At 34.5% G+C, this 25,164-nt stretch overlaps 1 protein-coding gene across 5 annotated transcripts in view; it reads right to left on the bottom strand.

Annotated features, from left to right (window-relative positions):
• Positions 1–25,164, bottom strand: part of LOC107074170 (latrophilin Cirl) — a 284,489-nt gene that overhangs the window by 136,240 nt on the left and 123,085 nt on the right. The gene's annotated exons all lie outside the window — the stretch shown is intronic.

The raw sequence follows: 25,164 nt of genomic DNA, 5'->3' as shown, positions 1-25,164 counted from the left end.
TTGAGATAGTGGATTTGTTTTCTTTTTAATCGAATTAATTTAGTACGCTATATAAAGTTTAATAATGTAAAAAGAATGAAATATTAGAGTGGTTACTACCATCATCTATTTTTGTTGGGATCGATTCGATCATGTTATACCTTTTATTCCCTCCGTAATAGTCAAGAGAATCCTCGTGAACAGGAAGGATATGAATTAAAGGGTGAGCTGCGGTTAGACGTTTAATTTCGAACTGTCGAGTAGAGAAATCGTACGATTTGCATATATTTCACCGAACTTTCGACATAAAATCGTTCGAACGCGTCCATCGAGTCGAAATACGTTTGGGGGCGGTGTTAAAGTTGTTTAAGTGGATACGTGTCATCTCTGTGAATATAACTAACTTGAAAACGGCATCATAATACCTATTTTATTAAATTTACTAAAATTTAATAGGAGTACCCTAAAGCTAAACGCTTCGAAAGAACTCACGTTGTGAACAGTGATTAAAAGAGGGAAGAGAAAATAATTAATCCCGGTATTAAAGAGCGACCGCATGGAAAATATTGACGTAACCGTGACCGTAAAAAGAGAAAAAGAAAAAATAGAAAAAGAAGAAAAAAAAGAAAACAAAATGAGATAGAGAGTAAGTGAGTGAAAGAGAGAGAGAGAGAGAGAGAGAGAGAGAGAGAGAGAGAGAGAAAGTGATTATTTTTAAATAGACGGTACACGTAACGCGAAGATTACAGGCAAAAGCTATTTTCTAAAACACCGTCGTATTTTTCTTACGATCTCTCGTACATTTTATCCCTTGTCGTGGGACATTGCTCATAGGGAGAGGGCAAAAGGAAAAAGAGAAGGAGTAGTAGTCGGGTCGAGCGTGGCTCGTAAACAGCCAAGCTTTTCATCTCTTTTTCCAACGTGGAAAACGGCACGGAGCTCGGCTTACAACGTTTTAAACTCCACTCGGACGAGAGATCGTGGGCGTACGTAAACTGTCTTCGAGCCAAGAAACGTCTTTCCTCTTCTTCCTCCTCTTCTTTTTACCCTTCCCTTGCTTCCTGCTCTTCTACCGAGATTGAACCCTTCGCGAAGAGACAACGGTTGGATTGCTTCCATAAACTCTACCACCGCCGCCGCGTCGTTTTGTCTTACTATGAATTAATTCGTCTATCGAAAGAAGCATCTACCTACTACTACGTGGGTTCGTAATCGCGTGTGAATTCAATTATCATTTTCTTACGTAAAACTACACCGATTTCAAAGCAATAATAAGTAATTATTTATAGATAAAAGATCAATTTTTGAAAAAGGGGATTTATTTCTCTTAATCGTTGTCGTTTATTTTTTGTTTTATTTTAAATCGATAATCGTTTTTATGCATTATACATAATATTTCATATATATATGTATATCTTCTATCTTTGTAAAAGGATTCGTGTAATCTAATAAATTTCATTCCTGTTTTTGTTTCTCTCTCTTATTTTCTTTTTCTCCCTCCAACAAGAAAAAATAAATATTGCAAAAGATTGAAGAGGAAACGAGCCTGCGAGAAAAAATCGGACGATAGAGAATATAACCGTGGTGCATCGTTTCCAACTACATTTCTACTACCACGGGAGGTTAAATATTTAGTATTTTTAAACGATACTCGAGTTTGGCGTGGACCCCGTGAAAATATTTCGTTTCGCTTATTCGCATGTAAATACTCTAGATGCTTACAAGTGGAAGTTACACGGTCGGTAGGTACCTACACCCTCCATCCTCTTGAAACACGAACTCGTGATCCCGTATCGCGTGTAATGTCGTAATATGCGACATTATTACTTCCATCGCCTTTCCTGTTTCCAAAGATAAATTCTTAAAAGTGTCGCACAAACCGGTAGGGGGCTCATACGCATCGAAAAGAACTCGTACACACGATTGCATTAACTGTTTTCGCAACATTTTACGTAGGTGTTTCCAAGTGAACCGACTACTCATTCTTTTCGAGACGTCTCCTTGATCTTCATTATTTTTCCTTTTGCATGAGATAATATCATGATAATAAAAGGAATATGCTTGGCAAAGATTCGTTATGAAATATACTAGCACTTATTTGAAAATTATCGGTGATATTTCGCAGATATAATTCTATACATTTCTCGTATCATTTATCATTTAACGATCATATTAATTTTGATCATATTTTAATGATGTTAAAATTAATTATTGAGATTATTTTTGTGTATAATAATATAAAAAAGTTCGAATAAAATTTCACAAGTAGGTTTAATTGTTTTGACTTGTAAATTCCCCCCCCCCCCAAAAAGAACATCCAAAACAAAATATTACGAGGATTCGTATAATACAATATTAGACGCTAATTTTCCAATTAGATTAACTTCTTCATTGATTCTCGTTTATGAATTAATTTAAACAATAGCTGTTGCCTATTTTAGGAAAGCGTACCTTTTCATATTCACGGTATACGCTTGGTAAACGAGAAACGCGCGTTGGATAAGCTTGTACCGAATGCGTCGAAAGCGATGGCAGGTCTCCTCGTAGATAGAAGCAAGCAAGCAAGCTCTAGCTCACAGTTTTCCAGGTCGAAGAAGACAAAACCGGATTGTATCTTATCCGGAGAAACCGACGGCATTGTCTACAAAGCGAACGTAGAGAACCAACTTACGGGATTGCGTTACGAGATTAGCTCTGCTCGTAAAGTCTCGATTCCAAAAAAGGATGAAGAGAGAGACAGAAAGTAAGAGAGAGAGAGAGAGAGAGAGAGAGAGAGAGAGAGAGAGTGCATCCTGGGCCCGCGCATTCTCTTTACTACTATCGCGATTCAATCGTGATAATATCAAAATTGTTTTCTCCTCGGAGGTATATCCCAACGAAATTTATCCTTTTCATGATGAAACCTCTGATCTAGATTATTAACAATATCATAATAGGTATGCCCGATTAAAGATATAGTTACAGCACACTTAACACTGTAATATTCATATTTTAGATTAATAAGTATATTAATATATGTATATACAAATAAGAGTGCAATATTATCATAAAATTAATATTTAGCAATGATTTGTTAAGAAAATTGACTATAAGTATATTTAACAATTTTATTATTCTTTATTATATAAAAACTAAATAGAACAAATAATATCTCTTTCTCATAGAAAAATAACATTCGTTTGAAGTAGGTTCGATCGTTTCGCGGAATTAAGAAAGGAAACACGGACCAAAGAACGTGCCTTGGGCGTAGTTTTAAAATACGCGCCATGAGGAGAGAGAGGATTCGCGCGCGAAACCGAAGGAATTATTAATCGAAAAGAAAATTTAGATGCCCTCGGGTGCGAAGTTGGGTAGTTACATTGCTAGATTATCGTTGCTCATAAAACCAGAGAAAGGTGGAATAATAATGAAATAAAATAGGAAAAAAAAGAAAAAATAATGGAAAATAAGAAAAATATAAAGGGAAGTAGTCTTGGTCAAGTAAAGTTACCGTTTATCCAACGTTTCATAATTCGATGTACTAGCTACTAGCTTCTTTTTCTACCCTTTTTACCACTTGCCCCGTACTCTTTATACACTTTCATCGTAGCAACTCGCTCGTCGAGCATAACGAGCGGTTAGCCGACGACAGCGTAGCGAACTCTTCTCTTTTCCTACGGATCCTTATGAGAAAACTTTGTCGATTCTCTCCCATCGAGTCTTCCCTGAGTCTCTTGAGACCAATAGATACTACCGTACATACTTACAGAGCCAGTTAGCATGCATACTAAAGTATTAAACGACCTAGATGTTGAAAATTGCTAGTCGATTTTCAAGAGATTCTATGAAACGACCTAAAAGATTTTTTTTTATTTGATAAATATATAAACGATATTATACTTATACATAGAAGTGATATAGCTATACTATTTATCTAACAAAATTTATTCACAATTTGCACTTTTTTCTTACCGATTTTAAAAAGTTGCAATAATAAAAATGCTAATGGTATAATCTGTATTTCGTTATTTCGCTGTAATGACACAATTATAAGAAACATTATCAGGACCGTTTTCAAGTTCTCTTTAAACGTTTCACGTTCAAGAATTTGTTCAAAGATTTTCTTTTCTACTCATTTTCATTCTAAATTTTATCCTCCTTTTTCTACTTTTCTTGATTTTCTTGATTTTCATTATACTACATACTTATGCTTAGAAAAAAACAGAGTAAAATAGCGATTTAAGATTATCGGATTAAAATGGTTTATTAAAAAAATTATTTTACTTTCATCGAGTAAATTTTTTGTTGGAACCAGGGAACAATAAAGAAATTCTTTCGAGAAATCTTTTGATAGAAACCATTGAATTCAATCAATTCTAAGAAAAAATTGGTGCTACTTAAGGTAGGCCGAAAGGCACTTAACATATGTACCTACCACCATCCTAACGGAAAAAGAGAGTAAATAAATGTATATAAGACGAAAAGAAGATTTCCACCAATCTTTTTTCTCTTCTTCTTATTCTTTCTCTCTCTCTTTTACCCGATATGATAAGCTTACTTCGACTCGATCATATGGAAGGTTTCTGCTTCCCACCATTCGAAGTTAATGTTCGCATATAGAAAATGGGAGGGAAAAGGGGGTTGAAAAGAAATGAAAGGAAATCGACCGGAAGAAAAAAAGAGAGAGAAAGAGTAAGAGAGGTAAAAAAAACAGAAAAAAAGAAAAGATGGAACATGAATAAAAAAGAAAGTGATGGTGGTGAGAGGAGAGGGGTTCAGCAAAAGAGAGTCAGTGAGTAAGTTAGTGAGAAAGAGAGAAGGTGGGAGGAAGGAGGAGAGAGGTAGAAAGTGGTGATCGAAAAAGAAAAAGAGAAAAAGAGAGGAAGAGAAAGAGAGAGAGAGCTTGGTCTTGATCGATTTCACCGATTTCGAACGATAGAGTTACGTCCTCGAACGATCTCAGATCCTTTCGAGAACGACTACTCTCTTATGTTGGCAAAAAACGGCGGAACCGTCTCTTTCGTGAATCACTCGTAATTCGTCGAAGGATCCCCTAAGAAGAGAGATCCCTGAATCAGCCGGACATCTACGTTTTCACCGGTGAAAGAATATACGTAGGTCCCCGATATTTTCGTCCATCCAAATTCTTTTTCTATTTTATGACTTCTCTGTTACTTTATGCTGTGAAAAAGAAAAAAAAAAGAGAGAGAAATGAACGGGAGGTATGGTAGGTAGAGAGGGAGGGAAAAAATTCGATACATTTTAGCAGGTAAATTAGAAGCTTTAAAAGTAGAATTAAGAGAACACGTAGTAGTATTATCCTACCTCTCTATTCGTTTTTGGGGATTCCCAAAAATAGGGTGCTAACTTTATACAAGCTTATTAAAGGCAAAGTCGGCGGGCACGCTCGTTTATTCCTTCTACTTTCAGTAAATGGGCTCACCTCGTGGCTTCTACTCCCAAGAGCAACATCGTCTGGATTACGTTTGTTGGAAAGAGAAAGATATAAAGATAGATAGATAGATAGATAGATAAAGAGAAAAAGAGAGAGAGAGAGAGAGAGAGAGAGAGAGAGAAGAATATGTAAAGACTACTTCCCGAACAGACGCGAAAAGATATCACGATTATGTATTCCAGTTGCTCACATTTGTGACACCCCTCGAGTAAGGCAAGTTCCTCGACTTCTTCTCATCTACCCTTGTCTTTTCACCTACTCTACATTTGCCCTTCTTCTACTTCTTATCGCTATTTCCCCACCTCCCTTTCTCAACACCCCTTTTCCTTACCTCTCCCCCATCCATTTCGAATTCCATCGTTTTTCTAACCTCTTGTAATTTAATTCAAGTCGCTTCCCCTTCATCGAGGATTTTATCCCAAAGCATGGATGACGACAAAGAGGATTATAGAGAAGGGTGGAGAGAGTGAGAGAGAGAGAGAGTGAGAGAGAGAGAGAGTTCGCTCACGTTCTCCGATCACGCTACGTCGTTGCTCTTGGAAAATTTGTACGTAAAATAAATGAACTACATGATTAATAATTTCATTTTCTTTTTTTTTCTTTTTTTTCGTTTCTATTTTTCTTTTTTATTAAATGTTAAGTCATTCTTGGAACACTGTTACCAACGTTTTCCTAGAAAGAAAGAACGTAGATATCCTTCGAAGATCAAGGATTTTCCACGATCTCGTCCGTTTATCTTACGACTCTTAAACTCGAGCTCTTCTTTCACGTAGGAGAGCAAAACGTAAGAAAGAAAAGAAAAGAAAGAAGAAATAAAGGAAAGAAGGAAGGAAGGAAGAAGAAACGAGTTGGTCGGGGATAACTCGTTCGCTCGTTCTCTGCCGATAAAACTCGACGTATTCTTGGTGGCGATGTTTCCCCCTCTAGCCCCATCCTATCCCATCCTATCCTCTCATCCCACCTACCTACAACTCACCCTGCCTCCTCCTCTACCTCCTCCACCCCAATTAAGTCGATAACGAACGTCGTTCTCCCGCATTCGTCGAAACTAAAATGAAGAAGGAAATAAAAAGGGAAAGAAATGCGAGGCGAGAGAGGGAGAGAGAGGGATATATATATATATATATATATATATATAGAGAGAGAGAGAGAGAGAGAGAAAGAGAGAGAGAGAGCGTACTCGCTGAAGCGGAATATAATAATATACTGTCGGGAGAAACGTGCCGACGACGTCGATGGAGCGAGAAATCCCTCTCTCCCCCCTACCTCCTTCCATCGTCGTCTCTCGTTCGATCGATCCGCTCCGTTCCGCGTCGACGTCGACGAGCGGACGACGAGCGCTTGGGAGGTAGAAGGAGGTGGGTGGGTGGGTGGTTCGTTGGGTGCCCCTTCGTGTGCATTTCTGAAAGTAGTAGAGGTTAAAGTTGGAGGAAGTGGTGGTGGTGGTGATGGTGGTGGTGATGATGGTGATGGTGGTGATGATGGTGGAGGTGGTGGAGATGGTAAGGTTGTGGTTGTAGTTGTGCCTAGTCGTGGTGGTGGTGGTACTGGTAGTGGTGATGGTGGTAGTCGACGAAGGGAGGAAACAAGTATCGCCTCGTAAAACGGGGTTTATCCGCAAAATTCTAATATTTATTCATACCCATCTTGCTGCGGGGCGACGTTGGTGGCTTCGGCAGGCACCGCTGTCGGTGATCGACCGGGTGGAAAAGCGTTCTCGAAATCCCCCAGGGACGAAAAGTGGATAGCGGGATTACCCTTTTCTATAAGGCGCAGTCATCAGGTAGAGGAGGAGAACACACTTCCCTATACATCTATCTATATACCTTTAACTATGTATTGCAATATTTATATATGGGATGGGTTTATAAGGATTACCCGCAAAACAATTTATATCTAATATACATATATATGTATATATGTGTATGTATATTATATTGTCCTTCTTAATGATTACTGCCATCATTTTTTCCCCATTTAGTTTTATGATTTATTTATTTATTTATTAAATGAAGGAAAGTAGCAATCGTGCAATTAAATGCTGATGTAGATAAATCAACATTTTCTGTAATAATAAATCTGAATAATTAAATAATTTCAATATTTTCAAATATTCTACCGATTGATTAAGTAAAAAGAGTACAGATATCAACTTTTTATCCATATAAAAAGATAAGTATATAGTATAAGTAAGTATAGATATATATATATATTAGGGTGGATCAAAAAAATCAATTATTTTTTTGTTTACAAGTGCCACGGAAAAATGTGTTTCTAGACACCTTAAAAAAATTCTCACCAAATATGAACTCTTAATTTTAATAGGAAGATCCTCCGCTTCGCAGTTTTTCATTTTTTTCTCAGTCCAATAGAATAAAATTCATACCTCATCATTAATTGATTGTACAGAAAAATATTTTGGAAGAATTTTGTAGGAAATTTAATGCTCTACAAAAAAGGTATCTTATATTTTTTTCTGTAAACCTCACCATTTGAATGATATTGAAGATTTAAGTTTGATTATTTTAAGACAAATTTCATTTTTGTTGATGAACTTTATAACTCAACAATAAATGACTATTATAAAATGCGCAATACAAACTTTTGTAGGAAATTATCTGCTCTATAAAAATGGTGTCTTATGTTTAGGCGATTAAATTAAGCGTTCAAAAGATATCATCAAACTTTCATGTGTACTAATTTCTGTCTCTGAATATATATATCATATCACTTTTTTGGATAGCCTTATAGGTATTAGAAAGAGAAGGCAAGGATTTTCGTGGTTGGCCAAACGGAAATCAGACACGGTGAATGCACGTAGACAAAAGGGATGATGGACTGAGAGGACACAGGAATGAGTAAAAATCCGTTAAATACATCTATTAAACCGTTGATGATCGCGCGAGCGAATCTTCGAAGGTCGTTGCTGCAGTCAAGCTAATAGCGTTTCTATCTTCACTGCTCCTACTGAGGCAAGCACAGTACTTCTTTACGAACCCAACCACGATGAGATCGTTAGAGGCCCGATTACTCGCAATAGGGTTACCCCATGAATCGCCCTCGATGTAGCGGCCCGTGATACAATGCGGATAAACATAATTCTTCCGCACCGACTGGATGACTAACTCTGCATTTCTTCGACCACTCTTTTCCTAACCCTTCTTCTTCTTTTCCTCCTCCACCTCCTTTGTTTCCAGGCTTACGTAAAATTATTCCTTTCATTTTATTTTTTAATTTTTACATACTTTTTTATTTTCCCCTTATTTCTTTCGCCCTCTTTTTGTGTTTTTGCTTTCTCTTTAAAGTAAAGAAAAAAAAATACCTCCTCAAATTGTATCGTATCTTAAGTGTTTTTTTTTATATGCTTCTATCAGTTTATATCGTAGTTATATTTTTAACATTTAAAATAGATATTTACATTCGACCGTCTCAAATGTAAAAGAAAAATAGAAATAGTCGAGAGGATGTTTACTTCGGTCTCATTGTTATTGTTTCTCGGCGTCATTCATTTATCTTGAAAAAAATACTCAATGGACTTTTATTCTGTTTACTTGTTAACACACACACAACGTGGCCCACTCGAACGTAAGCGCGCTGTATCAGGAAAGAGCACTTATTGATGTTTAAGGTATCGTTTGGCTTCGATTACCAGAATTCGACGTGCCCCGACGACTGATCGTCGAAAGAATAAGCAAACAAACAAATAAACAGAATGACGACGGTCTCAAGTTGTTTAAAATGTTATTTAAATATTAATTTCTTTTTCCGATCAAATACTTTTTACGTTCTACTTATCTTTAATATTTCTTTACTTGTTATATATTATTATGAATAATTAGTTTTCATAAATTTTTTCTTCGTTAATTATCCATTATAATTATCATTAAAAATGTTAATTCAATTTTTATTAATATTAATAATAAACTAATCTTCCCTTTGTTATCAGAATATTTTTTTAATTATAGGTTTTAATTTCGTTCTTCATTTTATTATCGGCTTATGCTCATTACATATCTCGGTATATAAATCTTTATTTTTCTTTTTTTTTCATAGAGAAGGGAGAAAAAAATCATATTCGGTTATAAATCGAAATCCCTCGTACGATTTTCTCTCTACTCGAACGTCCATGACGATGACATCGTTGTCGTCGATGTGTCGTCGATGTGTCGTGAAAAGCGATCGCAAAGAGCGAGAGAGGGAAAATCGAAAGGAAGTACCGTGCGTGTCAAAAGCTCTCCAGAGACCGTTTCGAACGAGACGAGTCCAAATTGCCGAGCAGCCGGTTTATCGTTTTCATGAATTTCGAGGACGCGCGATCGGAATCCTAATCAGTTTGAGCCCCTATGCGCAGATATCGGGAGACGTTTCTTCCGACGACGAGCAAGGATGCGTAATCCGTGAACGCGTACCAAATACCGAATGATCGTGACCGGTTATATCAGCTTGGCGCAATGCTATTCCATTTTTTATTTGAATTAACTTTACTCCTTTTATTAATATATTATTTTCTTAACACTACTGTTTTGTTTTAAGGGGCTAAAAACTTAACACTGAAATACTAACAGTCTTAAATATTTTATGTATACGCTCTTTAAACTCATTTTTGTTTCCTTTTAACATTAAATATAAAGTACTAAAGGTAACAATTTGAATAATAAATTCTAAAAATTAACTACTTTATGTAAGTATTTGACTAAATAATAAATATATTTATCTGCGTTAAGGGTTGTATTTGTTATTTTTTTTCCGATTACAGTTCTATTACAATAATATTAAAATATTAAAAGTTTTCTATAGAACAAAATGTACAAATATTGCATAAGTATTTAAAAATAAATACATATCATTTCATTGCGAAATAAGATTGTCGCGCACTTAATAATTAATAATTTCGCAATTATTAATTAATTAATAATTAAAAATATTAATAATATTTTATTTGTAAGTAATAATTTACTTTATTCTAAAATAAAGATTTAGATGATATTGTAGACACGTGTTCTTGAAGTTCTTATTGTATTACACAGAAACTACAAATAGAAGTTAAGGGATTGGGTGTAAGGAGAATATACGTGGAGTGAGATAATGCAATTGGATAGAGAAGCGTTAGTGGTTCGAAAATAGAAGAGACAAACTATCGAGTAACGAGAACACTGTCGTACGTTCTCGCTACGAAGAGCAACGGGTTTCGATGTTTTTCCTTCGTACGGTGGTGAAGCAACGTGTGCACTCGGTATGTTATTTCATACCGCGTGTCCAGTCACCTCCAGGCGACTTTTCGTCTTCAAAGTTAGGTTTCGTCGTTGGTTTTCTTCCTTGGCTTCCCCTTCAGGCTTTTCTTTTCCTTTTAAGATCGAACTTTTCGATCTCGACGTGTCCTCGTATATTGTACGTTTCTCACGTTCTCCATCCCCCCCTCATATTTTCTTTTTTTCGAAATCAAGAAAAAAAGAGAGAAGGAACAATACACATATACGCACGTTGGTAGTGAACATTATATTGTAGATCATATTCTGATAGTAACTTCTTCTCTAAAATGCGGACTGTGTTAACTCTCCCTACAATTAATCAATCCCTCCCTTTTACTACTTAACTTCACTATCCATTACTCCATATACGTATAACCCATTTGCATCCGCAAGCGGAATAATTTCCGCACGATAACTGTCACTTATTACGTGGAATAATCATTACTCGTCTTATGAGTAACAGTAGGTAACAAATTTAGGATCTATTAATGCATCCCCTCCCACTAGAAAATTATATCTCTTTAATAGTTGCTTAAACGTTTCTAAAAAAATCACTGAATCTTCTTTGGAATTTGTAATTAAAATTAAAATTAAAAAAAAAAGACTAAATTTTGTAACTTCAAATAAAATATATAAATTCTGTTTATCTTATTTATAAAATAAGTCACGTATTTAATAGCTGTAATGTTAATAGGTTAAAAACAGAAACTGCCACAACTCCATGACTTCACGAGACATGGCGGTGCCAAGTAGTGGAATTATTCATCTTACCTACTTTAAAAAAAAGTTACTTAGTGGTAACAAGATAAGCTAGTTGCTCCGCGTATGTTATACATAATGAAGGTTCATTTACATAGCATATCAAAATATAAAAATTAAACGTTGAGTTACGAATATAACTGGAATGGACACACAAGTTTACCGAAATGAATGAAGCACCCTCTCTTTCTGAAATCACTCGGATCTCTTTCCGAACCATTACGTGGACGTATCCTTTTCTTCACGAAAGGGCGTGTCTTTTAATTGGGTGGAAAGAGTCGATAAGACGGCAACTTTTTTCTCCCACGTTTTATAGACGGAAACAATCGCAACTCGGTGTCTGGAAGCATTCAGAAAGCGTCCTTATTTTTTAGAGATAGAACGCTGTGAAGAAAACACGAAAGACCACAGCTGGTGTTGTGAAAAGGGAACAACGTCTATTTCTTTCCTTTCTCTTTCCATCTCTAACTCTATATCTATCTTTCTTACTTGCGAAGATAACATTACGGTCGGCATGATTTTTTCGTCTCTCTTTTTCTTTTTTTTCATACTAGCTTTAACTTTTAATTAAACTAATAAAATTCAAATAAAAAAAAAATATCCTTAGCGTTGTTATACATTTCGTTTTAATTCTCTTTCATTTCTTTTTCTTTTTTTGGTTGCAATAAGATTTACGTTGCTGATCGAAAGAAAAGGTGGAGGAAGAGAGAAAGAAGAGTGTCATTATAGGTGCAAAAATTTTCCATTTTGACGGCACTCAAGGGAATCATTAAAGTCACTTTCCAACGGTGAATGAGACGCGAAGAAGAGAAGGCCTTATGAAAGAAGAGTAGCTAGTTATATGAGAACGCCTGTGAACCATAGTTACGTTACTTCGGCCCATGATAAATTAGAAATCGATTCCTCTCTCGAGTCGTGGACGATTAATCGGCAGGATAATCGCGTGGAATCTTTCATAAATCATCTATCGTGAAAAGAACAGATAATAAGAGTGGTAAAAATCTCTCCATCTAATAATATTTTGGAAAAATCAAGAATACCTTTCGTTGTTTCCAATGGAAACTATTAATTTAAATTACGCGAATATAAGTAAATTAAAATTTAAATCGATAATCTAAAAGATCACTTAACAAAGCTCATTGTTTTCTTTTCTTATAAATTAATTACTATAGCAACAGAAGGAAAAAATAAAATAAAAAAAATGTTCGTTGATTTCATTATTTCATAATGAAAAAATCTCTTATTCAAATGTAACCATCTGCAATCTTATTCTAATCAAACGTGTAATTAGATTTAATTAGATTTAATTTAATTTAAAAATATTAATTTTTTGTTATGTTTACAAGCGCCACGAATTTGCCTTCGCTTCTTGAAGTTAGCATTCGCACGAACACGTTTGTTCTCGCCTGATACTGGTATACGCGTTTACTTCGAATTATTAATCTCTCGTTTCTGCGAGCGCAAAGAAATGGTAAACAATATGCGCGAACAATTAATTTACTGCCGTAATATTTTGCTTTTTAATTAAAAAGCGCTTGCCACGAAGCGAAAAATGGTTTGGCAAACGAGTACGGAATTCTAATTAAAAATAAAACAAATAAAAAAATATAAAATAATGGTAGGGATAATAAAAAAAATAGAAGGAAAGAAAAAACACACTCGAGAGAGTGAGGAAGAGAGTGGGGAAGAGAAAGAGAGAAAGAGAAAGAAAAGATTATGGGGATAGTTCATATAGATATATTTAAGTATTATAGCAATATTAATGGCTCAATATAAACTTTTTCAGTTTTCTTTTTATCGACAAAATAATGTATCATTTTATTCGAAAAACAATGAATTTTATATTTTCTGTTGTTACTTTTCTTAAAAAAAAATTACTTTCTATTAAATGTTTTATTTAGAATTAAATATATATTTAAGCAAAATCGGCATGTATTTTTCTTTTCTCAATTTTGAAATATTCGAATAGAAGGAATCCAAAAAAAAAAAAAAACACAAAGTTGTAGTTTCAAAAGTAAAGAATCAGCCAATATGAACTTAATAATCGTAGCGAATGTAATTCGAGCGGATAAATTAATCGAATTAGACAGTAAGCCGAGCGTGTACGTTATTGATACTGAACGGTTTTAGGTTCTCGATATCATCGATATGATCAAATAAAGCTGCTCTCAAAAAAGTAGAGTGGTAAACGACAAAAGGAAGAATGTTCTTTTTCTTCCTAGTAATTTTATTTTCTAATCTAGAGAGATAGTTTTTAATTTTAAATTCTCTCTCTCTCTCTTTTCTCGTTTAATTTCTCTTAATATATTTCTCTTGTAAGATTTTTCTATCGTGAAATATTCATTTAATTAATTATCTTTATTACCTAGTTTCTTATTATTGCTAATTATTACCGTATATCCAATTTTATCTCATATTATATTACATATTGTTTTCTCTTCTAAAGCAGTAGTCTTAAATAGTAATAAATATTGTTCTCTCTCTCTTTTCTAGTCATGGCAAAACGGAGAAGAAGCTCGTTAATGTTTAAAGCGACTTCCAACCGCCCTTAACTCGTTCACATATATGTCGGAGTAGAGGTTGGTGTTAATAAATCAAACGACGATACCACCGACTGGGTCGAAAATTTGCGCTCGTACAGCGGCCACGTTATCGAAGTGCGCATGCACGATCTGGCTCCATAATAGGTCGCTTAATAATTTCGTGGTACGAAGTTGGAGGCAAGCTAGCAACCAGCAATTAATTGTCCATTTCGCATGTGCGAGCTTGTATATGCGAGAAAAGCACGAGAATCCAAGCGATTCGTCGACGAATTTCAAAGCTTATTTCTTTCTCTCTCTGTCTCTCTTTTTCTCTTTCTTTTTTCCTTTTCTCCTTCTCCCCACTTTCCTGCAATTCCGTTTTGTTCTTTTTCCTCTTTCGTACATGGCTGACCTATTTTCTTCACAAATCCACCTAGTTTACTCATTTTATTTTTTTTATTTTCCCTTTTTTTCCAAGAACATTTTGATAAGAATAAAAGTGCTAGTTTGTGTAGACACAAATACCTTGGATCAACGCATCGTTTCTAGTTTTCAAACTAGAACTAGAAGTTTTCCGTCGCGTTTCAATTTCCATCGGTAACATTTCTGTAACTAACTAGAAGAAGAAGAAGAAGAAGAAGAAGAAGAAGAAGAAGAAGAAAAGATCGATCAAGAAAGGGATAAAATTATATTCTATTTGAAAACTTTGATTTTGGAGTCGTGAGGAAAAAAAACGTTTGCGATAAATGAAGATAATTCTTTACGAGATATCAAATAAAAAAGGAATCCATCTCGAGATGGTACTACGAATTTATTTATTTAATCGGTTAAGTACTGAAACGAAAACGTTGGTCGTTAATACCCACGAATGTTACCTACTACCCCAGTTGGTTTTACATACAACATTTCCGTTCCTTATTTGAACGATCCTTTCAACAACTTCCTTGCATATATTGTAAATAAGATGTATAGAAGCTCGTAGATCCAGCGATTGATTGGAAGTATATATTTTTAGTACCTACGATTTTCCCAAGAGACTTACAATTACATAAAAGATGAGGGGAATAGAAAAAAAAAAAAAAGAGAACATTGCGATGAATCACTTTGTATTAACTTAAGTAAACATTTGATTACGTTCAATTCACAGAAAATACACGTTATTTTTTTTACCCTCCCCCACATAAATATAATTTTCTAACAAAAGAATTGAATTATTATTATTATGTGGTATACGAAAGAAAATTTTAACATGAATCATCATGTTAGAGAATAATACGTTTTAAATATGTATGCATTGAACGAACATAAAATATATCTATAGATTTGTATATACGATAATCCATGCAAGAAAAAGGTTTATTCATGTCTGTATCTTTATTTTTCTCTGTGTGAACTGATCTTATGTTAGTAAGGGGGCGAATGTAACGGAACTTTTACGCCTCTGCAGAACGGATACGAAACGATTCACTTAGAACATTATTTGGTGTGAAATAACGACCAAGGAAGCATCTTGAATCGATTTGCATTATCTTCCTTACATCCGAGAAAGATAATAGAAAGTAAAAGAGAGAGAGAGAGAGAAAGAGAAAGAGAGAGGCCTTACAATGCTAACATCGGAGGTAGACGATAACGGTTGTTATTCTCGATAACGAGCATCTCTTCTTTCTTTATGAGCATTCCAATTGTGGCACCTGTGCCTTCCTTCGCCATTTTACGATCGAAGACAACAGAAGCTTTTGTCTCGAAAAAAGCGTGTACTCGTATGGCTTATTGCGAATTGGAAATATCCAAATCAATTTTATAATGGGGGTGGAACAAAAAAAAAATAAAAAAGGAAAGAAAAAGATAAAGGGGTGAGCCAAGCAAAAAGCTCGGCTTTTATGATCGGTAAATACGCTCATTGATATGTGTGTAGGGGTGTATGTAGCACCCCGTTTACTATTCGTATTCACTAACGTCATCATTTTCTATCAAAAACATTCGATGAATCCTCGATCGTTATCGGTATATTATAGTCAACGCAGTAAATGGGAAAAGAGGGGCAAAGTAATTCCGTCGTAAAGTTGTTCGATTCTAGCACAACCAATGGAAAATGTCGAATTTAGTTGATAACACTACGATTATTATGGCAGTTTTCGCACGTAAGATATTCCTGCTTAATAACGAGATATTTTAATAACGATAACTTAATAACGAGATTATTTCTAAGAGAATAGTAAAAAAATTTTTTTACATATTTTATAAGACAATTGTTGATTGATAATTGTTCGATAAAAGGATTGACAAAATTTATGAATTTTTTTTAAATGTCATTGGTAATATTCATTATTGGGAACTTATTTGCATTTATAAGACCTGTATTCTGCTGTTATATTATAAATAATGCACTCGTAAATAAATTTTTACGTATCAATGTATCCATCTATTTTACAATATGTACCCTAGGAAAAAATCGATTATTGAAATTTTCATTTAACAAAAGAAATATCTTTAATTTTTGACAAAATGGATAAACACGCGAGATGTTTAATAAATCATCAAATATAATAAATCAAGCGAAATTCGTCCGTGAGCAACGATATCACCATTTACAAAAAAATCGACACGAGTAAAACAGACGAGCCATCTACTCGTTATTAATGCGGTCGAGATATAGTTGATAGTTCTTCATAAATCACAATCTATGTTTCTCCAGTATATATAATATTTACCTATAGAAATACTTACACATATAGGAAAACATGCTATAAAAGAATAAGAGAGCTTTTCATATTCTGAAGGCTCTCAGCCTCGAAAATCTCTCGAAAATTTTCAATAATAAAATATTTATAACTAAACGAGTACTATTTTAAAAATAATTGAACAAACGGTTTAAAATTTCAAGCAATAATTTTTTCGTTAAGATATATAAAATATGGTCGAATTTATTTCAGTCAATCTGTTGCTATGATTTCAAATAATTTACAAATAAATCAACAAATGGATACACGCGTTAACATTTAGAAAACGTTATGACTTTTGTAAATTAAATAAAAACATTCTGCCATTAAAAAATATGAATAAAAAATACTGAATACGTTGATGATTACATAAAAAAAAAAAATATATATAAATTAAAAAAAAATGAGATGTTAGGAAGCCGATAAGTATTATTATTTCGATTCATATCGAAGTTTGTTCGAGTATTGCAGAATTACTTTCGTCAGTAGGGTGCAAATAATTACGAAGAGATATCGTGGCCGTATTATCTTTTTAATGAAGAACTTCCCTTATATTAGCATTTCCCGATGTCTAGATTAAAAATTTTGCTTCGAAAATACACAACGATCAAAGGGTCATAGTCATTGGGTCTACATTAATGGAAAGCAAAAAATGAGGGAAAGAGAGAGAGAGAGAGAAAGAGAGAGAGAGAGAGCGCGAAAGATAAAGAGAAATAAAGAGAGCTTCGGGTGTAATATAAATGAAGGGTGGATCGAGATTAATGCTTTGGTGAACGACCGAAAAGAAAAAAATGAGAAGAAAGGGATAGAAAGTAATGACGATTTTTTGATCGCGATACGACGTCCGTCGTCACAACGTCGGCCATCGCCATTGCCGCCGCCATTGCGGTTATGCCAGTCGTGGTATATCGGAGCTTCCTGTAATTTGTGCTATAATATTTTCCGAAACTCTTTACACTTTCTTGAGCAAGGCCTCTTTTTCCTCGGGCAAGGAGCAAGGAAAGAGAAAGAAAGACAGAGAGAGAGAGAGAGAGAGAGAGAGAAAGAGAGAAAGAGAGAAAAAAAGAGAGAGAAAGAGACTTTACAAAGCGGTTTAAACTTTCGACCAACGAAGGAACTCCGGGGGTTTAATTTGGCGCGCATTAATGCGTCCGGAAAACTTTGAGGAAAAGTTCAAGCGATTCTGGGCGAGGATACTTTCGCATTTCCATACCCCGTTTGATCTAAAAATAAAAGAAACTATTAAGAAAAAAGTAAAAAAGAAACAAAAAATGAGAAGGTAGCGTGACTTGTGCGTGGGATGGATATTGTACAGCTTTTCTTATAAGAAATACAATTTGTAACAAACAAACAAAATACTTCATTGACGATAACCATCTAATGGTGGTATATTTATATTTAAGAATATCATGTTATTTCAACGACTTATCGTTTAATATCATCGTTCCGAATTACCACGATTATATGAAAGATAAATTTTTATTGAAATAAAGATACGAAGAAAGAAAGGTCTCGTATATACGTAGTAGTACGTACACGGAGAAAGGAAAAAAGGGAACGTAGGTATGAAGCACGCACGACTGCATATACTTTGTCGAGTGCTTTCACGCGGATTTAAAGGGCCGAAAGCGAAACACGCGGAACATGATAAAAAAAAAAAAAAAAAAAAAAAAAAAAAAATATAGAAAAAAAGAAAGAAAGAAAAAAAAAGGCAGGAGTGGCGATTACCCCAGGACGAGCCACCATTCGCTTTTCTTCCCTTTCCCTCGTTATCTTCTCTTCTCTTTTTCGAAGGGCAATCGCACGTGGCGGAAACGTACCGATTTCGCTCGTGCTCGCATTAACGAGTGCGTGATTTGAAAGTGGGGAAAAAGAAAAAAAAAGGATAAAAAGAAAAAAGATATATTTAAAAAGACGAAAAACGCTTGTGAAAGAATTCGAGGTGACTACTCCAGGGCTATTACGAACACGGAGGAATCGATAATATATATATATATATATATAAGAAAAAAAAAGAATTACTCGAGGATGAAGAGGTTAAAAAAATGACGATTATTATTTACTATTAAAATAATTAGATAATAATTAAAGGTACATTAAAGGTATTTCTTTTTACAACTTATATTCCTAACTTATGATTTTTTTCCGATAATGTAATATTTTTTATAGTCTTTTTGAAGGAGAGAGAGAGAGAGAGAGAGAGAGAGAGAGAGAGAGAGAGAGAAAGAGGTAATGCGGACAAAAAAGTGAAGCCTTTAACGTAATCCATTAAACGCATGATCTCGCAACGTTCTCTTCCTGACCTTTACCTTTCTATCTATAGGTTTGCGTTCTCTCTTACTGTTTTCGGTGATCGCAGGTCTGGAGGAAAGGAGGAAGACGATAAAGGAGATAGGATGGTGCTTGCAACGCTTCAGGGTGGAAAAGGTCAAGCGCGATAAGTTCTCGGTTGCTTCTTCTCGTTCTTTTGCAAGGCTCAACGATAAAGAAAGATTGAAAGATTGAAAGAAAGAAAGAAATAAAAAGGAAAAGTAAAATGAGAGAGGGAAGGAAGGAAGGAAGAAAAAAAAGGGAGAAAAGTGGTACGATGGTGATGGTGATGGTGGTGGTGGTGGTGGTGGCGATCGGTCGAAAGCACGGCTTATTCCAAAGTTATTTTTCACGGGGGAGCTGAAAAATTGGTGCTTCTTCGAAATCGGAAATCCATTACGGTAACAGAGGGGCCCGCCTATAAGGAACGAAACGGATGGTCGTTTCTTGTAAGACTTTACGTTACTACTTTTTCGATCGAAGAAAAGAGAAAAACTACGATTCGATCGATTTTACTCCCGATCGAGTTTCTCAATTATTTCTTTTAAAACGAAAATAAACTATTGCTTTTGATCTTTTTTTTTTTCTTTTCAATTGCTTCCAAATTTAGTTAGAATTACTTGATCTGCACGCTAATAAACGTAAAACGTAAAAATCGTTCGATCGATCAAATATGAAAAATATTTCAAAAGGGAAAACAGGGTCTAATTTTGAGAAGATTTACTTTTCCATACTCATCATTTTTTTTCATCATTTCTTTCGAATAGAAGGTCTTTTTGGCAGTAAAGATTTCATCGGTTTTTGATTATCGCAAAGAAAAGCATTTCTATCGTTCGTTTTACGATAGCGATGAGAACGAGAGAAAAACGATAATCCGCTGAAGTTTGTTGAGAAGTACAAGAAGAAGAAGAAGAGGAAAAAGAAGAAGAAGCAGAAGAAGAAGAAAAAGGGGATTCCTTAGGAAGGAAGAGTTCACCGTGAAGATTTTCAATTATGGTAAAAAGCTGAGAGAATCCTCTCGGAGTACCGAGGCATATAAAATAGAAAGAGAACGAGTTAGGAAAAGATTTTTTTGGAAGCTTCAAGCATGAACCAAGATCACGTACGATAGAAGAGTAAACGTCGTGAAAATTAGAACCGTCCTCCTCCTTCCCCCGTTACATCTCCACCACCTCCTCTTTTCGCGTAGAGTTCCAGGCAAGAGAAAAGAAGAGAGAAGAAAAATTGTTACGAGCGAAATATTTTCTCTTTTCCTCCCTAACTCCGACCATTTTTTCTTCCTCTATTTCTTATCTCTTTTTGTCTGGTGTTCCAAATTCTTTGAAGAGGAAGCGAGTCGACCGCGACGACAATGTCCGAGAAGATCATGGTAATCTCTTATTTTCCGCGCGACCGATCCGCACGGTGCGAATTGGAAAACGCGAGCAGAAAGAAAATCAAGTCGATAGGAGGAAGGAAGGAAGAAAGGAAGGAAGGAAATAAAAAAAAGAAAGAATAAAAATAGATGGCGAAAGAAAAGAAGGACTCTAGGAGGATTTTCGTTTGGCGACGTTCCACGCTTCCGTGAAATCCTCCATACCAGCACTATCCCTCCCCCCCCCATCCCCACGTACAAGAAAAGATAATATACGTTCACACTTATATAAAGTCTCATGCGTGAAACGAAAAGATAGAGATAGGTATAACGTGTGTGTGTGTGTGTGTGTGTGTGTATGTGTGTGTGTGTGAGAGAGAGAAAGAAAGAAAGAAAGAAATAACAGGTGAACGCACGATATCTTGGATTTGCGCGACACCGTACGAGGAGGTGGAAAAAGGTCGACTTCGGGTTGAAAGCTTTCCTCTTCGGTTTGATATCGATTTAATTCTACCGACACTTTCTCCCCTCCTCTTGAAAAATCTTACGCTTGGTCGAATTTATATTCTTCTTCTTCTTCTTTTTCTTCTTCTCTTTTTAACCGATTGCGTAAAACTCATTGAACTCGTTGAAAATAGGATGAAAGTACGGTGGTCGAGGGTGATATGAAAGAGAAAAAAAGAGGAAATAAGGCCGCGGTCAGCCATCCCATAATAATATCTACTGGCACGTTCGAATGAAATTATCTACGTTGCCTCGGTAAGGAACATGGATCATTGCTATAGCGAAAAAGGAAGAAAGAAAGAGAAAGAGAGAATGGAATTTTGCTAAGGAAAGAAAAAAGGGATGATTATTATTACAGTATCGTTGGTTCTTTGCGTTTTTTTTCCTCTTTCAATAAAAGCAATACGGGGGAAAAAAGGGAAAAGGAAATTCGCTAAGTGGAAATAAGTGATACGGCAATTCAATGATCTGTGAACAAAATGAAGTAACATTCGTTCTTGTTATATTATGAATGTTATAATAGATATTAATCGTTTAATATAATTAATGAAATAATTATTATGCTATTAAGTATGAAACCTCCGATAGGTTTGATATTACTTTCCAGTTTTAAATCGAACATTTCATATTTAATGACCTAATATTTCGATGAGAATCGCGAAGAAGAATTTTCAATTGAACAAACTCGTTGAAAAGACCGAAGCTCATTCATTAAAAGATTTGAGATAATACGAATGAATGAATGGTAGATGATACGAAGTTTACTTGAATCCTAAAATACAATTAAATCGTTGGTTACTTTCGTGAGAAATAAATCTTATCGAAACACTGATTATACATTGATTATTTATAGAATTATAGATTTGTTTAAGAGAAAAAGTAATAGATATATTTATCTCGATAAAAATCCAATTAAAAAGGTTTCAAGAGAAAGATGGATAGTCAATCTTAACGATTATCGCCTAGGTTCCTATGTGTTCGAGACAACCGATCCCATTTTGAAATTGTATCAGATCAGATAGGATTCCTGATCTGTCCTACATAAATATTAATTGCTCGGAATGTAAGCATGCGACGGTAAGAGACTGTGCGGTAAATCGTTCGTCGGCTTTTGTTCCCCCATTCTCGCTCTTGCCTATAAATCTCGTAGTAGAGAAAGGGTGAAGTAGGAGGAGAAGAGGGAGGAGAAGGATGCGTCGTGACCAGTGTCCCAGGTGGTCCGCATCTGCAGAGAATAGGTACTTTATACACTTTCTAAGATGTACGGCACGACCTACCCAAAATAAATGTTCCTTTCTCCCCCACCTCTCTATTTTCTTTCTTTCTTTCTTTCTTTCTTTCTTTCTTTCTTTCTTTCTTTCTCTCTTTCTCTCTTTCTCTTTTTCTCTCTTTCTAATACATTCTCATTCGACGTTCACAATTAAAATTCGATTAGCAATGAATGACATTACAAAGAGACTTTTTTCTTTTCTAAAAGAATTCTAACTACTTTAGATCAGTAATGACTTAGAAAGACTATTAGGAAAAATGTGTTTAAGTAAGTTAAAAATAATGTTAAAGGCGTTGAATGAAAATATTTTCTCTATTATAGATATAATACTTATTTATAAATAAAGAATAAAATCCAAAAATAAAATAAAATAAAAATAAGAATTTTCACAAATTCGAATTACGATAGAATCGATACGAGACATTTCAACGTTTCCATCCTTTTGCTTTTCTTACATCGACGTACGTAAAGCACGTACAGCACGTGCGCGTGGGTGAGCATGTAAGAGGGTATATACGTATCGATAGGTAACGATAATAAAGAAAAAAAAGAACAGAAATCCAACGATACTCGTGGATTGGACTCGGTGAAGTGTATAATAATCTAGAAGAAATAGAAAAGAAAAAAGAAAGAGAGAGAATGGAATGATCTCTCTCTGACTCTACTATACTTTTTCTTCTTTTTCTCTTTCGACACCCACGCGAGACTCTTCCGTAACCCTCAACCCCCTCGATAAACGCAATGAAATCGCCCTCGAGACTGAGCTCATTAATAATCGTTCGATGAATACGCTTCTAAGTTTACGCTCTTGCGTTTTACATTCTGGTTCACCCTTTATTCTGAGAACGTATACTTTTCTTTCCTTTTATTAGCCACACCATTTTATGAGGAGGATACTTTTAATAATCAACGTATATACTTGCAATGATAATAAATAATTATGTGGTAATAACGGGTAAGGATCTATTTGTTATATTGATGTCAAATATTTTGCTTGAAATTATTCTTTTTTTCCTTTTTTATTTATTTTTTATCTTTCTTTTTTTATTAAAGAAAATAATCTAAAAAAATGTGGTGTAACGAACGCAAATTTTCACTCAGTTTACATAGGAATGGTCATTGAAAAAAAAAAAAAGATTTTATTCGCGATTTCACGTTTTAACTGGTAGACCCAAACGATAGGACTCGTAAAGCTCGATAAACGTTTCAACGGTAAGCCCTCGTTGGTATATTAGCCATCGCGCTCTACAGTTTTGACCGTATGCATTCGTGAAAATACGTCGAATTCGTATAGTTCACCGCATCTGCTTTATCTCTCTCTCTATCGATGCGTTTTCCAAATTGGACACTCAATAGGATTGCTAGTGAATTCAGCGTTTCATTCGTCAAGATGATTCCTACATCATCCAGATAAATCGATACGATAATGGTCCTCTCATATTGATTATTTGCCGTTAATAACTACAGTGTTATTACAAATACATCATTTGTAAATATACATTTATCTATTCTATTCTTTTTTCGATGAAAATTATTTAACCAATATTTATATATCACTTGCTTTTTATAGTATTTAATAGAACGATACATTATATTCATTAAAATTAAATATCAACAAAAATAATCCTTTTATTGTTAAGAGCGATTACACAAAGTTATTAATAATATGACCGTACTTACGTTTATAAACGATAAGTTTAACCAACGAGATGAAAATAAATTACAGAAACGTATACGATTAAAAGTTATCAATGGTTAATTATTTATATTTTCTATAGATTTACTCGGTACCGTTTGTTTATCGAATCAACATAAGTGTTGGTTGTTTCTTCATTTAAAACAATGAAAAATGTAATTATCGATATGATCGATAAAATTAAAAATTTTGTAACGTTTTAAAGGCAACATTGACAATACACCTATTCTCTTTACGTATTCTACTAGAAAATATCGTCTCTTATTTTTTTTTATTTCCAATTAATATCATTATTACACGAATATCGATTGATTTAAAGAAAGAACTTTACTCTCCGGTGTTTTCGATGAAATTATAAAAATACAAGCACGCTTGTTTATATTAATTTGAAAGAGAAGTGTGCTGAATAATGAATATTCAAGTGTATAGGTGGCTTGGTTCGATATTACAATTAGCACTTTCATATATGTGGTCGGAACGAGTATTACCTAAGCGTTACACCTGCAATCGAATAGACTAAAAACTATGACTTCACAGTGTTAATGATAAACACAATGCTAATAAATGGATTGTTCCCAGCGTGCAACGCAGATATGAAGTAGTTGTAGGAAATCTTCAAAAACTCATATACATAACTGTCGAAGGAGCCAAGGATATTAGGTTTCTTAGGGTAAATAATTTATGACAAGGGCTGGTTACCATCCAAGGACCTAAACCCGAAATAATTATTGTCAGCGTTCCTACTATTCAAAAGTAAACAAGCTCTTAAAGAAGTAAATTATACGAAACTTCCTGAACAATTTCAGATCTACTAGTTATTGCCTGAAAAAGTATAGCTTGCTTTAAAACACATTGATCATCCAGAAAACAATCAGAAGGAATACATTTTCTTAAAAAAAAAAAAAAAGAGTTTTCCTTCTTAAAATAATGAGAAATAAACTCGATAATTATTTCAATTATTACAACTTATTTTCTCAGTTATTTGACTTGTCAATTTTGTGCATATAGAAGAGAAATATAGTTATAAACATTAACTATCGAAATTATTAAAACTTAATCAAACCTATTAATTTTCATTACCCATAATATATGATCAAACATAACCTTGTATAATTTAATTTTGTCACGAAAAGTGATAGTACACTATGAGAACGTAGTGCAATTTTCGTGCAAACTGGTATCCCGTGTGAAAGTCGATCGAATGGAACAACAATCGCGTTTCAAAAGGGTCTATAGAACGGTGTAACGACTTGGTATATTCATGTACATGCATACGAAGATACGACGATTTCTATCTTTCGCGCACATAATTTCCTATACTCGTGCTACCCCCTATTCGTATTTCCAAGTTATCTATGTACAAGCAT

The sequence above is a fragment of the Polistes dominula genome, unplaced genomic scaffold (assembly GCF_049000335.1).
Source record: "Polistes dominula isolate Pdom_NZ unplaced genomic scaffold, Pdom_raw_medaka contig_20, whole genome shotgun sequence".
In the NCBI taxonomy this organism is placed as follows: Eukaryota; Metazoa; Arthropoda; class Insecta; order Hymenoptera; family Vespidae; genus Polistes; species Polistes dominula.
Note: the sequence above shows the minus strand (reverse complement) of the source record. Positions and strands in the feature narration are given on the sequence as shown.